Source organism: Melospiza melodia, chromosome 5, assembly GCF_035770615.1.
Source record: "Melospiza melodia melodia isolate bMelMel2 chromosome 5, bMelMel2.pri, whole genome shotgun sequence".
Lineage (NCBI taxonomy): Eukaryota > Metazoa > Chordata > Aves > Passeriformes > Passerellidae > Melospiza > Melospiza melodia.
In genome coordinates, this window is record NC_086198.1 from 292,949 (window position 1) to 310,696 (window position 17,748).

At 34.3% G+C, this 17,748-nt stretch overlaps 1 protein-coding gene across 2 annotated transcripts in view; it reads right to left on the reverse strand.

The window, feature by feature from the left end:
* SGCZ (sarcoglycan zeta) overlaps nucleotides 1–17,748 on the reverse strand; it is a 377,337-nt gene that overhangs the window by 143,260 nt on the left and 216,329 nt on the right. The window lies entirely within an intron of this gene.

Consider the following 17,748-nt stretch of genomic DNA (forward strand, 5'->3'; position numbering starts at 1 on the left):
ATTTTCCCATAACTAGAAAGGATTTTTCATCACCATGCTCATGCATCCCCATAAAGTATTAATGAAGTACACAGTCAAAAGTGCCAAACTACTTCCATTAACAAGATGTTCTCCCTATCATGCTGGAAATTTCACAAGAAAAAAGCAATAGTCCTTTCTTGAGGATGCATACAGTTCTTATTTCAATCATTGTGAAGGCTATTGAAATAAATATTGCAAATTTTGAGAAAGTAGTTTTTTACCTTTTCTAGCAAATACTCAATGTATAGCCAAAACAGTAATACTGCATCACAATTTTAAAAATAATTATCATAAACCAGATCACCAGGCATGAATTTAGCCATCTATGATAAAAAATTAATACCAAACAGCAGTTAGCTTTTTGTGGCATTTCATTATATTTACTGCCTTGGATTGAATACAAAATAGTAACATTATTGTTGTTCTGTGAGAATCCTTTTTATTAGCTAATTAGCTTTTTTATTTAAAAATCTGTTTGTGTAAACAAATAAACCTCTCAAACAATTAATGTTTGTCACCACATCCAGGTTTTTAACCTTCCTGGGACAGTGAGGCTGACTGAATCCTTTGCAAAAGGTAACAGTCATTTCCTACATGCTGATGTTCCCAGTCCAGAATGAATTTTTGTTTCCACTCATGTCCAGCATTCTTGTAGCTTGTTTCAAGAAAATCAATCATGAAATCTCTATCTATTCAGATTGCAACAATCTATTATTATCTTTATTTTTATCCATTTTTACTCCTATTGAAAACACATTCAGAAGACATGTTTATTGACTCAGATGGGATGTACTTTCAGCTGATTATTTCTCAAAGGATCAAAAAGACTCCTTTTGCTTAGTCTGAGCAGCTCAGTTTGTACACGTTTGTTACACATTATATATATGAAATTACATCTGAAGCTGTGATACTCCACACTCTAGTGTAATTCACCTGCATTTTCTCATAATCTCCCATAATTACTGACTGAAGTGACACTGAAATTATCTACTGACTATTCTGTAGTAAAAGTGCCTGAAAGAAAGTAGCTAGAGACAAATGTCTCTTAACAGCTAGATTCTAAACAATGGGTTTGGTTAAATAACAGTATTTAAATGTTAAAAATCATCATGTAGATTCTTGGAACAGGGAGAACAGTTATTTAAGTTTTAAATTAAAATTGGAACTTTATTTGGATGTATTATCACTTTTCCTATAAGGTTAAAAAAATACTATATCAAGTAATAAATATAATTCTAGCTAATAGTTTAGTTCTACACATCCTTTCCTAAACTGTGAATTAAAAGTTGCTTTGTTGAAATCAATTTTCAGTGTGAGAACAACTTTCAATAATGGTTTCTACCCTTCAAATGAAGAGAATAAAAATAGATCAGGAATCAATTATGCCAGATTATATAACACATCTTTAACAGCTGCAAAATTCTACAACAAATAGCATTTCAGGCACTCTTTGCTGAGCCTTAGATTTTATTTCACCCATGATCATCAGATACTTGCTGAAAGGCAAAACACACACCTGATTTGATCTGTCAACCCTCATGCCCACCGTGCCTGTCCACTGAAATTTAAGGGATCTTTTGACCTCATACAGAATGTCACGGGTCAGTTTGCACAAGCAGCATGAAATCAGATGTGCCGTATTGTTCAGCAGATGTTCCTTACTTCACACCAGTGTTTCCCTGGAAAACACAGGGCAGACAGCATCAATAATGCAATGCTAATCCATCGACTTTTACCTGTATTTTGTCTCACCAGTTATACTCCTTAGAGCTTATCTAGCTGTCTATATCCAGCTAATGTGTCTCAGATCAACAACCAGAAAGTGCCAACATAATTTGCATTGAAGAGATGCTTTTTCCCCTTTCTCTCTCCTTCCTTCCTCTACTCTCATTTTCAAGACTTGGCCTGTATTGCTCTGCCTTAGTATGAGCCTGAAACCACTTCTTCCTAAAGACCTTTTTCTCCTGGTACTGTAATTTTTACAGTATCATTATAGAGTTTAGAGACAGTTTTATTGTAAGTAATAAATATTTCTTAAAAGAATTCCAGCATCCAGCAATTGTGCTTATTTAATGTCACTAGCACATCACAAAAGATCATAACCGTTAGAGGCCGAAAGCATTTCTAAATTAACATAAAATTTATAGCCCTCCATTAATTGAAAAAAGTAATAAAGAGACAACTAATGAGTACCAACTACATATTTCAAACACTTTCAGCATACTTAAATATTTCAAGATACACTTAAACCTATAAATCACATATAAATGAATGTGCCATGTACTTCATGCCTTTCTGCTAACACATACATGCTGCATCTGTAGTGGCACTGTTAAAACTCACACCTGCATAAATAACACCTTGCTGGCATTGCTAAAGATGCTAGAATTTATCTTCCACTGATGTGAAAGGTAATCATAATTTTTAAGGGTAAATTTATAGTTCCTCTAGCATAGATTTTTAGAGAAAATAAACCAAGTTCCTATTTCCTTGAGAGGTAATAAAATATATTCAGTATAGTTCCATATGAATAAATGCCAGAACCACTCTAAGAACCTAGTTTTAGGTATATTTCAGAGTATATCTCTGTCCTTGTAAAATTTGCATAGTTCTGCATTAGGTACTAAAAAAAAGTGAAATAAGGAGTATAGTTTTTGGTTTTGTCTTGATTTTCATGTCTTTTTTTTTAATCTTTTTTTGTTGTTGTTGTTCTTGCTTCCTCTATCCACAATTTTTCTTGACTCTCATTTCCTTTTCTTCCCTTTCCAAAGCCATATACTAAAAATGCTGGTTTCAATAATTAGGCTGATTACTATCAGAAAACCTATTATTAATAAAATGTTTATTTAAAAACAATCTATTATAAAAAAAAAAAAAAGACACTTGTACCAGTACTCCAGGTGGGGTTTTGGGGTTTCACAAGATTGGAGTAGAGGGGAAAAATCACGTCCCTCAGAGTGGTGGCCTCGCTCCTTTTCCTGCAGCTCAAGACACGGCTGGCTCTCTGAGCTGCACCCTGATGGGTCGTGTCAAGCTTCTCATCCACCAGAATCCCCACATCCTTCTCAGGACTGCTCTCATTCAAGTTGGTTTTCTAACAACTTCCATTTCAAAGTAATAATCATTAACATTCTCAGCTAGGCAACTGCAAAGAGTGCTAAAAATCAAACCCTGATTTTCAGTCCTTGTTCAATGATTTATTCAGAGGACTAGAATACTTCTTTGTAATATATATCTGCTAGAGCTGTCACCATTTTAATTTTAGTGATCTACAAATTATGTATTGTTTTTCATTTTTAAAACTTATTGCTGCCTGTGGCTAATACATCTGTTAGCTAAGAAACCTCTTTTATATGAAACATAAATGGCTTTTTTTCTTTATTTCAATTTTTCCATCTTATAATTCTTTTTTAATTCCATAATTTTACCATCTTTGATTAGTCTTTCCTTCTGCCTCCTATTTCTTTTTCCCTTGCCTATACATCCTTTCCTGTACACCTTTAAGTTTTCACTTTGCAGCATGAGAAAATTCAGATATACACAACCAATTATGAAGTATGGTTATATTAATAATTCCACTCACATAAAATTTGGGTAGTTAAAGCATTTTATTTCTTGGAGTTTCTGTCCTCATGCTCATCACTGCGGTGAGACTACGGTAAAGTAACATGCAAGTAATATCAGTTCTATTCAGATAACCGCACGGGGTGATTTGATAACCACAAGTGACAGTGATGAAGACACTGGAACTGATGGATTGGGGAAAAATAGGAACAGAGTTAGCACTTGGTCCAGAGGAGGGGCACCAAGCTGATCAGAGGGAAGGAACACCTCTCCTAAGAGCAAAAGCTGAGAGAATTGGGATTGTTCAGCCTGGAAAAGGGAAGACTTCAGGATGACCTAAGTGCATCCTTCCAGTACCTGAAGGGAACTTATAGGAAAGATGGAGAGAAATTATTTACAAAAGTGTGTTGTAAAAGAAGAAAGGGAAATGGGTTCAAATTGAAGAGGACTAGATTTAGATCAGACATTAGGGAAAAACTCTCTGCTGTGAGGGCTGTGAGGCACTGGAGCAGGCTGCCCAGAGAAAGTGCCAATGCCTCATCCCTGGATGGGGCTGTGAGCCCCTGATCGAACAGAATGTGCCCCTGCCCATGGCAGTGGGGCTGCAACTAAACGATCGAGGTCCCCTTCCAACCCAAGCCATCCTATGATTCTAGGATTCATTTATAAAAGTGAAAAAAGGAAACATACTTTTATATTACATCTTTAACTGAAAAATCATTACTTTTTTGCTGACTTATGTACTTTATACACTTAAGAAGCCTGCTTTTATACTGGCATACAGATTTGTTTTGCTTCCCCGGGAGATTTAATGAAAAACAGGAGAAATTTTGAGCACTCAGTATAAAGACATTTTTTGTCAAATAATAAAAAAATACTTACTGAAAATATGCAAGGCTTTTTTGCTTTCACTTTACACTAAATTTAAGTTGGAAAGGTTGTTTTGCCTCTTACACTGAGTGTGCTTAATTTCTAGGTAATTTTGGAAAATTATCACCTCAGATATCAGTAATACTGCCACCATGCCTCTATCCTGCTGTGTGCTGATCAGAGATTATGGCATTTTTCATTTCCTTCATATGATAGTCAAATAAAAACTGCAATTCTATTAAAAATAATTGGAGCTGCACTTTTCTTAAAATATTTTTAGTTTCAAAACTAAAAATGGAAAATATTCTACCATTTTTTGATGGTACTGCACTCCAAAGAGAATAATCATCCACAATCACACGGGCAAAGTTAACTAAAACACTCATTATATGATTTTTCTGTAGCTAGATCCTACAGTATCTACAAATCTGAATATGTGGACAAGCTTCTGGCAATTCTTGCTTGTAGATTGACTTTATCAAGGTCAGAGGGCAAGCAACAGATGAATATTAAAATGCAGGCAGCATAAGAAAGGCCGTCAATGATTCACGTGGGTAGTGGTACACACGCGTGTTTCATGCACACACATGGGAACACAAGGCATACACCAGAATGGAACAGACCCATAATCAGCTCCAGGAAGACAGACATAGCTTAAACAGGCTTCTGCTTCTTTAAATTGTTGTCATGAACGGCAATTAAGAAATAAAAAAATGGTAAATCTAAATTATCTCAGCTACCCATATAGTGACTGCTTCCATGTAGATTTTGCAAAGGGACAGAGAGACAGATCTGAGAATAAGCACAGAAAGTAATCTAGGTATATGGATTATACGGATTCTTTTTTAGTAATTTGAAGTCAGTTTCATCCATTCTAGTAAACTGAAAAAAATATTTATAAAATAACATCTATAATATTTTGTTTGACAAATTTATATAAGTGTAACACCGTGTTGCCTACAGCACAGCCTGCAGCCAAGGACAAGAACTGAAGCAACTGATCAATGTTTTCTATTCAAGACATTCTGATGGGGTTTTTTCAGAATTTATACAACCAATATAAACATAGTTATATTTGTAAACGTGAAGGAAAAAAACTTTTTGAAATTCTAACTTGGAAAATATCCTAAATATATTCATAAATTGTTATTCTAATAGCTTGAACAGTTCTTTTTTCCATCTCTTCAGACTGTCTTAAACTGTTTGCAAAATTACATGAAAGCAGACATAGCTTCAAAATAGTTTAGTTAACTAAATCACACTTTCATGACAGAGAGCAATAACTCACAGAGCCAAACCCAGAATTTAGTTTGACAAGAAATCAGTTTAGTTTTGTTTTGTGGTGCTACAACACTGCTACTCAGCCTACCCCTTTATTTTTTTCATCTATTTTTGGGAGGAAGTAAAGATTTCAAATAACTTCTAATTTCCTGGGATTAGGACTAAACCACTTAGTTCTATTGACTTTAATGTGATCCTTAATTTCCTGAATTGACTGCACACTGTGATGCACTGAAATACACAATACAAACCACAGGTTTGTCAATATAATGCATAAACTGAGTATCATGTTCTCAGCCCTGCTTTCAAAAAATCATAAGAATGGCCATTCTGGGTGAGATCAAAAGTTAACCCTAATGTCTCATTTCCAATAACATCAGACACACAAATATTAAAATAGGATGTTCAGATTCAGGATTTTTTTGGTACATTTTCCTGCCAGGCATTTACCCAGTGAATTCACAAACCTCCATCAATTTTTTAATATTCACATCATGAGGTCCTCCCCAAGTTCTCCACAGAGTAACTGCAGATGCTGCTGTCAGAGTAACACTTTTCCACAACTTTTAACAGCTCCTCTCCATCCCAGTGGCCCCCCAGCACAGAACGGTCCTGCTGTGGCCTGAACAGCTGTCTCTCCTCTGCAGCTCATGTTCAGCTGGCTTCCTACTATTTCCTGATGTCTTATTTTCCTGGACTCACCCTGGAATTGGTACTTCTAATCATCAGTAAATAAAAAGAGAAACTTGCATGCCCCCCACACACCTCTGATGTACAATTCCTGATCTTCACTGTCCTGCCCAGTCTCAGAAATTCTTTGCATACTTTGCTGCTCCACCCTCACGAGAATCAATACTTCTAGCACCATGCTTTGAGGGTTTAGAGCTTGCATGAGCATTCTGCTCTTCAACACCCTTTATAACAGACTATTTGTTTATTTAGCTGTTACTTCCCAGACAGCTGTTATTACCCAGCATACTGCGTGTATGTATGATACACAACAAATACTGTGCTCAATAAGGAAATATTTCACATAGAATGGATGTAAGATGGAGGGCATCTTACAACACCAACAAGCATCAAGCTGTGCAGGATGGTATTTTTCAAATAACATACATGCCATCAAGGTTGATTTCCAACTACTTTTGAAAACCCAGCCATTAACTCCTAACCTGACACTTGAATCTTTTAGATTGTGTGTATGAAAGTAACACCAAGTGTTAAAGCATACAACAAAACCCATACAGAAGTGTGAAAAAAGTGTATAGAAATACTTCTAATCAGAGTTAATAGAGTGCACTACTAGGAAGAGAGAGGTTTTAATGACCAGTAAACTAAAAGCTATCAAGTAAGATTGCAGAAATGTTCTCTGTAATACAGAAAGATTATCTGATGTAAAAAAAATATTTAGGAATATCTTTTTGTGTGTGTGTAAATTCACACACTGTAAGCTTACTGAATATTCAGTATAACTCTACTAATAAAATTCAGTTAACTAGCAAAGAGTAATGTGAAATATTTATATGACTGGACTGCTTAGGTGGACTCCTCAGATCTTCTGTCAACGAATAGCAGTAGTCTGCAGAATATTTTAGTTGAGCCTATACCTTTGAGAACCTGTGATTATACTGTACCCTATTATAAAATCTATACTTATTTTCATTTTTATTAAGGCAGTGGTTTAAGTATGTTCAGAATTTTTAAAAATGGGTAAGAATTATCTGGTGTTTTATTGTACTTTACATATGACTAAAGTTTCACCTGAACCTTAGGGTATCTGAAGTAATTTTATTCACACACACCATGAATCCAAAATCCATTAATGTTTCCCTTCAGACTATGAAAACTATTTTTTCTATTTGTGCAGTAATAAATGCCCTTATCTGTCACTGAATTTTATTCTCTTGAAAGTAAATGTGTTAACCTTCAGCAAGCTCCAGGTTACAGGTTTATTAAACCTTAAAACAGAAGTATAAGAGTCCTTTGACAGTTCGACGAAACCTCAGATAACAATCCATAACAGGATATTTATTTTTCCACAGTTCACATTAAGAACTGCAGACCATAACACTCCTGCTTAATATAAAAAGTGACACGAGAGTTTAGAGCAAGCACATTCCCCTGTCACAGACATCTTTAGTGAAAATCCTTTCTTAGGATTTTTCCTGCTGAAGCTGAGAAGTTCCAGCAACAAAATGTAAACAATGATTATCTGCTGCTGTGGAATGCAATGGGTTCATCTGTTGTTGGCCCATCTTGGGTGTTTATAATTAATGGCCAATCAAGGCAGAGCTATCTCAGACAGAGTCCGAGAGAGCTGCCTTTTGTTATCATTCTTTTCTATTCTATTAGCCAGCTTCTGAGAGGAAACATTTCCTTTATTTCTTTTTAGTATAGTTATAATGTAATATATATATCATAAAATAATAAATCAAGCCTTCTGAACATGGAGTCAAAATTCTCATCTCTGGCCTCATCCAAGAACCCCTGTGAGCACCATCACATTCCCCCAAAGTTTTATGCCTGCCAGAGACTTTGTGTTGCCATATTCTTTGCCCCTTTTTTCCTGTCCAACAGGTCCTCCTTAGGTACCACAAAAGAATGTGACCTTTTTGCAATTAGAACATAAGGATTTCCATAGTAGCATCCTGTACATAGGATTTAATTTAAATAATTTTGCAAATAATTAAGTTTGAAAGTAAGAGCAAGATAACATAGAACTAAGCTTAAAAATCAACCCTCCTTCTCTATAGTTCACATTTTAATTAGTGAACCAGCAAAAAAAATTGTAAAAACCATCAGGAAATTCAAATGTAAATAATTTACATCCCTCTTGAGAAAAAATAAGTTTGGATGTTTATATACAGATAAGCCTATATCAATCAGTCTGACTAACAAACCCACAGGCAAATTGTTGGCATAATACATTTTTATTCTCAACTTATTACTGTAAAAAATGTACACATTTCTAATAGTGATGATCACGTTCTGGTAAATAAATAACAGCGTTAGAATATGTGACAAAAACTATTTAAAATGTGTCTTTCATTTTAAATAGCTGTTTGTTCAGCCAATAAAACAAATATAGATATTTGTCTCCTCTGTTACTTCCATGTAGCATGACCAGAACCCAAAAGATGACTGATAAGAATTGTATATTCCTGAACACAATGAAGGAAATGAGAAAGCTCCACCTCTAAAAGATGGGAGAATGATTTGAAGATGATCAATTTTTATGTCTATATTTTTAAATTTCTATCTTTACATATGCTTTCATCTACCTTTATTATTAAAGTATCATCTCAACTGAGAAGAATATGATAGCAATTTCATTTTATAAAAAGAATTGCTTATAATTTTTTGACTTGTGCTATCCCAGTATATGAGAAGAAAGATGTGTTAAAATTTGAACCAAAGTTAATATATATTAATTACTATTGTATTTTTATTATACTTATTCCAATTTTTGTTTTTTGTTGATGTGGACAGAAATCTATTACCCTCTTGCACATCCTTGCTGTTATAAAACTGAGCCTTGAAGATAATAAGAAAAATAAACACAGTAATTAGAAATTTCTCTTTGGGAAAACATTTCTTGATGTTGCTCTACTGTATAAGTAGATGTCAATGAAGTGAGAGGAAAGTAAGATCTATAACTAAAACCAATTTATAGATAGTGATTTTACATCACAAAAATGCTGATTTCATGATTAGAGACACTAAAATATGTATCTGGGGTTTTTGGGGGTTTTGTTTGTAAGATGCCTTAAGCTCAAAACGTTTAAGATTTCACAGAAAGCTGCCCACAACTTGTGCTTAACTGAGTGTCCCAGGAAAACAGTGCAGCTCCCACATTATTGATGGACACTGATGCCACAGACAGGGTATGCACCACGCTGCCTCAACAACAGATCATTGCACAGCTCTGGTGCTCCAGGCTTTTCCAGAAAAGGCAGCCAAATTTAGATTATGATTAAGAGGTTTAGGATTGTGTATCAACATTGACTTATATTTTGTGCTATTTCCACTACTTCTACATTGTCTTTGGCAATACCATTTATAATCTGCTTTTACTGGATTTCTTGATTTTCATTCCTTGATTGTACCTAGCAGTAGTAAAATATGTTTGCCAGGCATAGAAATGATACCTGCACCAGTGTTGTATCTTTTGGGTCAAAGTCTTGAAAATTTTTCTCCTTGTTGCTGCAGGACAAAAAAAACCCCTTATTCACATTTTTTATTAAAACATGTCCTTTCTTCTGCATCAGTGAAACATTTAATTCATCATTTAATCCCGTCTGGGATTCCAACCACACATTTAATATCCTGACTTATAAGAAAGAAGAGGAAATACTCTGCCATGTAAGACATTTATCACTACATATTCTATCTTATCTTCCTGTTTCTTTTGTATTATAATTCCTAAATGTGCTAGGTCTAATTTAGGCTAGATTTACATAAGTACATTCTGCTCTTGTACTTAATACATGGACTTGTATTTATTTCAGGGTGGAAGATTTGTACAAATAAAAGCGGCATTCCAAGCAGAGAATGCAATCTTTTATTGCACTCTTTACTCAGATAAGTCATCCCAATAATAGAAAGGAAGTAAGAATCACACATTTCATTATTTATACAGACTGTTGGTACTTTTTAGTAACTAAACTTTGTTCAAGTGGTTTGATATCTCTCTAATCACTGCTAAACAAACATATAAAATATTACTACTTGGCCTGAACTATAAAATTAACTCTGATTTAGTTGCTCCACTTGAGACAAACAAGCTGATGCATTAGCCTTCTTTTCTTTTTATGACTTTCTATTGATTATTTTCATGAAACCTGGTATACAAAAGTAATTTGTTCCACCTTTTCCCCCCTCATTAAAAATAACTCCAAACCAAAAACATTCTTCAAATGTCTGCTATTCAAGCTATGTACTTGGACAAATATGTGTCAGAACTCTCTTACTTGATAAACCTTTAAGAATTCAAAATTATATTTATATAATAGTCTCTTGAAAAGAATTTTCTATAAACACTAATGTCATGCTAGAATACACTCAGAAAGGAAAAAAAAAGCCTTTAATGGAAATTATATTAATTCCATTTTCATGAAAGCAAATATTTGAAAAAATTCTGAGATACTTGTTCCAGCCTATTTACACAGTGAATGATTAAGCTGTCTAGTAAATATTGCTCACTCAGCTTGAACACATGATTGTTTCAGAGAAGGTAAACCTTGGCAAACTGAATAGATATGTATATATACAACTATCTATATATGTATATACACATTTTTGGCTAACCTATTACATTAATTTCAACTGTTGTTGCTGGCATATTTTTACAAGACTTTCTGAGGTGCAGTGTATTCACTTCTTTTTTCTATTGGAAACTCTACAAGTACTTTGCCATTAAATCTGAATGACCAAACAAATATAAAAATGAGAAAAGAATTTTATCACATTTCTTCTTCATGAGAGATCATTTGTTAAAAACAAACCCCAAAATGTACAGACATATCTCAGAAATAAAATAAATAATTTAAGATCTGCATTCAGCCACACAGAATCAATAAAGTAACCCGCACATTAATCAAGGGAGTCAATGTTTGCTGAGAAGTGTTATTAAATTGGATTGTTTTAAACAATACCTTCCTACTTTTTACTGAAAGATATCTTTCCATGAGAGGTCCAGTACTATAAAATACCTAACAAAATATGTTTAACAGCGGCTTGACTGTTCATGCAAGCTGTTGTCCTATGTATCACAAATATGACAGCAGATTAGTCACCTTTCACTGTGACACAACAGATTTTATATTAATTACTGTATAGTCAAGTAAGCCTACCCCATGCTTGCACTGACACTGATTTTTTTCCTCCCCATAAGGACTAGGAAAAGAGGTAAACAACACAGGAGGTACACATACAAGATGAGATAAAAAGGTGATTTAGAGGAATGGTACTAGAAATATTTCAAATGAGTTTTCATTGTGCTCAGGACAGCAAATATATGAAAACAGAGTAAGAATAAATCGGTTCATTCTTGCCTATGGCACTGAAAATGAAAGGGGACACAAGTTGTACAAAATACCCTCCAGCTCTCTCAAGTTGTGCTTTTCCAAGAATGTTAAAAAGTGGGATAAAAAAGTCCAAGTAAAATTAACTCACAGCAAGATTAATTTGCTAACATTCTATGGGTAAGTTTTTGAATTATTCACAGAGCTGACAGGTTCATTCAAGAAGCTGACATTTCTGATTTCCAGTGCACCATAAGGATATGAGAAAATAGTCGCCTATATAAATAAGAATTTGTGCATACTCGTATACATGTCCATGCGCAGACATCTAGTTTCTAACACTCATTTTAGCTGAAGATTTTCTAAGTATTATTTCAAATAATTTAAAAGTCAAAATTTCAACAGAATTATAAATCGGTGCAGAAAATATTCCTGAGGAATACACAGCCATTTCATTGAAATCTTCAATAAAATTTGTTACAAGGTTGATATGTAGCATTTGAGATTAAGAAATAGTAAGAGACATGTCATGTATCTATTAAAACAAAATGCCAGAAATCATAAGGACTAATAAGCTATGCATAAAACACTTATCTGGAACATGATCTACATTAGAGATAAATTGAGCCTTGGTCTATCATATCTTGACTTAGTCTCATAATCACTAAAAGCTAATTATATTGCCTCCTCTGGACTGGAACTTTGTCAGTCCAGACTGACAAAGCAAAAAAAACCAACAACAAAACAAAACCACAAACAAAGAAAAAAAAAACCAAGCAAAAAGAAAACAAGAGTTTTCTCTCATTCATTCCAAAACAGAACATCATGTTCTTGAAAGAAAAAATGATGATGGTTCTAGAGAAATAATTTTCTACCTAGGTGATAAGATAAAGTTTTAAAAATTAGATAATTTTCAGTTTTTAAAAAATTATTGACAATAAATTTTTGCCATTAAAGTAAATTTAACCTGCAGATGTGACAGAATATATTTATTAAATATACATCAACTGCTTCTATTCATATTTACTCAAAACCTAATAACAAACTGCTGCCTTTGTCAGATGGAAGAGGTTTTCTGTTTGCCAGATGACAAAATTATTTTTTACATAAGCACATTTGCAAAACTTTATAACTTTGAAATGCCAACCTGCTACAAATTGGACATGTCTCAAAGATTGTCTAAGAAAAGGAAAAGACCCTTGCCCTAGTGCTACTTGAAATGGTATTAATTATTATGTGAAAGTGCTATCTTCATCACATAGTTCAGCAGAACTAACGGAACTGGTAACCAATATCTGACCATCAAATAAAGACTTATGGGTGGCCTAAGAACATTAGAAACTTAACTACTCATATCACTGTCATGCTTGTTGAGAAATGGATAATTTCTATTACAGTATAGCTTCACAAATAGATTTTTTTTCCTCAGTATGCCAAGACAGTTTGGTCTACATCTAGATAAAAGCATTGAACAGAACTGATTTGGTTCTGTACTGCTAAAAACTTAGGCATCAAATTATAACTTTAATGTAGAAATTGTACTTTTAAAAAAATCATGAGTGTTTTCTCCATATTGGATATTAAGATCAGAAGCATGTGTGTGTCCCAACACAGAGACTTAAATATTAGGAAGATTTCCACATTCTTGCATATTAACCAAAACCCAGGAAAATAGTGTTTACTGAAAGTTTCCAATTATAAAATTGAAACTTGTAAAGGAATATAGGGATAATCTGTTACAATACAAACGGGGGGAGGCAGAATTAATGTTTGCAAATTTCTGCCTTAATATATATTCTGTCACATAAGAAATAAATCACGTTTACTTGGCTTTTAAACATGGCATTAGGAGTTAAACATGGAATAGGTGGAATTCATAGTTGCTATCCATACAAAGTGGATCCAGAGCCAGGCAGCCAGCAAAGAGAGTATGCTCAGCATGAAGCACAAGCATTCCAGCCAGGAAACTCAAACTGCTCTCTACACTCTGCCTATGTCTGAAGATAAAGCGTTCCTCAAAGTTCCTGGAGAAATAAACTGTCTCTACCCAGATAACTTGTCTGGCCCCTGACCTTAAAAGTAATTCTCATGGTAGGACTGGCAAGAGGAGTTTTACATGGATCAATACAGACAACATTGTGTCATAACAGCAGTCAAAACTGACTGCAACACTGCAGCTACAGCAAGAGAAAACGTCTGAAGCTGGTGGCTGCATTCTTACAGGGGGTCAAAAAATGTCTTTTCATATATGGATTCCTAGGGGTAATCAGAAAATGAAGACACACAAAACCAGATGTACAACCAAAACCAGTAAAATAACTTGGTGCCATCAATGCAAATTGTGGCTGTTACAGGACACAAAAAGAGATTGAAGAGCTACATGAGCATTTTCTCTAACAGCACCATTTTTTTAGCTTTAGTAAACTCCAGACATCGATGTCATGTAATCAGCAAAGGTAAAACATAATATTAGATGTGTCAATATCAATGCCAATTGTGCACATATGAGAAAATGTATCAAAGAGGTGTTATTAAATGCTTCCTCCACCAAGAGCTGGACCTACACTTCTGTGCCGATTGCTCCATGTTATTTCACAATGTCACATCCCAACAATAAGAGGAACACTTTGAATTTCCTTTTTTACAGCTAACCTGAAATACATGCAGAAAACTTTCAGTCATGTATTGCTACACTGGTATTTGGTTAGTAACAAAAATATATAGTAAGTCTCTTTTAAAAAGTAATTAAACAGATTGAGTGTCAATATGTCTTATTCATTAACAGCTATATCAAGAATAAATGATATAAAACTATAATTCTGTTGAGGTTAAAAAACATAAAGAGGATGCAAGGTAAAGGCTGTATTGGAGAATAATGATAAAGTGATTAGATCTTTAAAAAAAAAAAATCAGCTAATTACTTTTGCTGTAGTCCATGTAAATACAGGTTGACAAGAATGCAGGCACAGTAAAAACTATTTCTTTCTTCATAAGCCTTTAAAATTCACATATACTACATATACGAAATAACCAGAATGTTCTAAACACAAAACCATTAATATTTTACCCCTTAGCTCTGGCACCAAGTCATGACTTGAGTATCTATCCTTCCTGAAATCCCTAGTATAGTAACTGTATAGACAGGTAAAGAGTGACTAACATCTCTGAGCTTCATTAAACTCATACAAGATAGACTAAGTGAGAGGTAATTACATCCTGATGGAAAGTGAAAGACAGACAATTCCATGGGGGAGCCTGTAAACCATGCCAAGGTTAGTGCAAGGAAAGGAAACCATAAGTGTTCCATGAAACCCAAGTCCCCTAAGGCTATTATTTTATATACTAAAAAAAATTTACAGATTTTAGTTCCTGGCTTGATTTTTACAAGATATTTTGTATGTCTCCTTTGAAAATCAGACCTTAAAGATTATCCAGTTTAACCATCTCCCCAGTACCACCACAACCACCCCTGAACCATACAGATGCCCTTTGAACACTTCCAGAGATGATAACTTCACACCTTGCCTGGGCAACTTATTTCAATGTCTAACTACTTTTTCATTGAGAAAGAAATTAATATGTAATCTGAACCTCCCCTGGCACAGCTTAAGGCCATTTCTTCTCATTTGCTCATTTGAGACATGGCAGAAGAAAACAGCCCCGATCTCACTTCATCCTCCTTTCAGGCAGTTGTAGAGAGTGATGAGGTCTCCCCTCAGCCTCTTCTTCTCCGGATAAACACGCCCTGCTCCCTCAGCCATTCTCACAAGACATTTTCCAGACCATTTGCCATTCTGTTGCCTGTCTACAGACATGCTCCTCAATGTCCTTTTGGAAGTGAGGGGCCCAAAAGTGAGCACAGTACTTGGGGTGTGGCCTCAGCAGTGCCCAGTGCAGGGGCATAACCATGTCCCAGGCCCTGCTGGCCACGCTGCTCTTGATACAGGCCAAGATGCCGTTGGCCTCCTTGGCCTCATCTTTCTAAAAAGATAATTGAACAGTGAGGTAACAAAGCTCAACTAGATATTACAGGACACTAAGATTAAGCTACCAGTGGGAAAGCATCTTTCAAAAATTATTACTACATCTGTGACCCCTCCTGCTAATGTTCCTGCTACACAGATATTAATTACTTCTTGTTTTGCTCATCTGATACATATTATATGTCAGGGGAATTATTTATAACTTTCAAGGTAATTTCAATTATTTGTTACCTTTCAAGTTTATTTACCTTAGACACCGGAAGAAGAGATTGTATCCCTGAACATTTCTCTATTTTTCCTAGTCACATTACATAATCTGATAAAAGGAGACTTGCACACCTTGCCGGTACTATATTTTTATATGATTGCAAAGAAATTTTTTTTTTTATTATTATTACTTATTTGATAAGCTATTCAACATTTATCTATAAGAAAAATTCATATAAGTTGCCTATCTTACTTTGAGATGAATGCTTTACACAAGACCCTTTTTTACATTCTGAGTATAAAAAGAACATGGGATGACTGCTCAGATTCAGAATGTGACTCTTATGTGCAAGGTCAGTATATTCAAGAAAACTTTTCCAGCTGGAAACTTGACCGCAGCAAGGTTTTTATTACCAAACTGTCAGTGGCTGTAGCTTTACAGTTAAAAATAGAAAAGGCAACAGCTAATACAAATTAACAGTGTTGCAATCATCAGGCAGCAACGACAAACCATGACCTGGCTTTTCATGACCCCTTGAAATGCGGCAATTACTACTGTCTTCATAGAAAGCTCAACACTGACTTGTGCTAAAACAGGAAATATTTTAAAATAATGTCAAAATGTCAAAGCAGTCCAATTTCAGCAATTACTTTTATCATTAATATATTCCTCTTTTGAGCAAACACTTGAGGCTTCTAGCTGCACCTCTGATTTCCTATCACACTCCAGTTAAACAAATAAAATTTCATCTTTTATATCTATCTGTACATACATACATGTACATGGAAGAAATATCTTTGTATTTCAACGTCATTGCCTTTTTATATACACAAACTTTAGGTTTATAGACTAAATTATTTTACTGTCAAAAACCTACACCTAAGAATGTGACTCTTTCATACTTCATACAAATTTCTCACTCTTGCTCAAAAGTGCATGTGAGGACATGAGCGTGAAGATGTTGCTCAACTTTTAACATGACACTTCTAGCACACAGAGATTCCAATGTGAATACCAGCTACCTACTATTCCATGAGTCTGCAGAAGTAAATTAAGTCTTCAGCACATAATTTTTAAGATGTATTTTAATATGATCAAGGAGAAAGCGTTTTATTATAAGTGCTGCAATGATCTGTTTGTTTTCTGCACTAGAATCCTGCACTGATTTAGTAATTCACCATGAATTTTTAACTTTCCAAAAAACTTGGACATGCAGGAAAGCAAAATATTTCAGAATTTATCTTTTTTTTTTGTTTTAAAAACTGCTTGATCAAATTTGAAAAGATTTAAACTCGATAGTGTTAAAATAGCTTGTAGTGTGGATGGTCAAAAAATCCCTAGATATGGAAACAGTACTTTCAAATATTCTATTGGAATGCAATCTTCTGTACAGAGAAAAATTCTGTGCTTTTTAAAAGCTATATTTTAAAATTGCTTAAAGAATTATGCCTAAATATTTTCCAGTACAAATGAATAATTATTCAAATAAGCAAAAACATATATGGGTACCCTATTTTAAAAACACATTGTGCTGAAAAATAGAAAAAACAGAGCAAAAAAAGCCCCCTCTGAAAAAAGGTAACCTTCCAAAAGATTATCACAAACTTTTCTGTACGTGAATATTAAAATCATACAGTTGTCAAAATATTAATTCAACATGTTCACCCACTAGTGGAAACTTAGAAGAATAAATGTATTTGCACAATACGTCTCACCAGAAAACAGTTTCAGATCATCTAATGCATTACAGATCGTCAACAGATATGGAACGATTTTAGACACAGGTTTTATGCTGGTT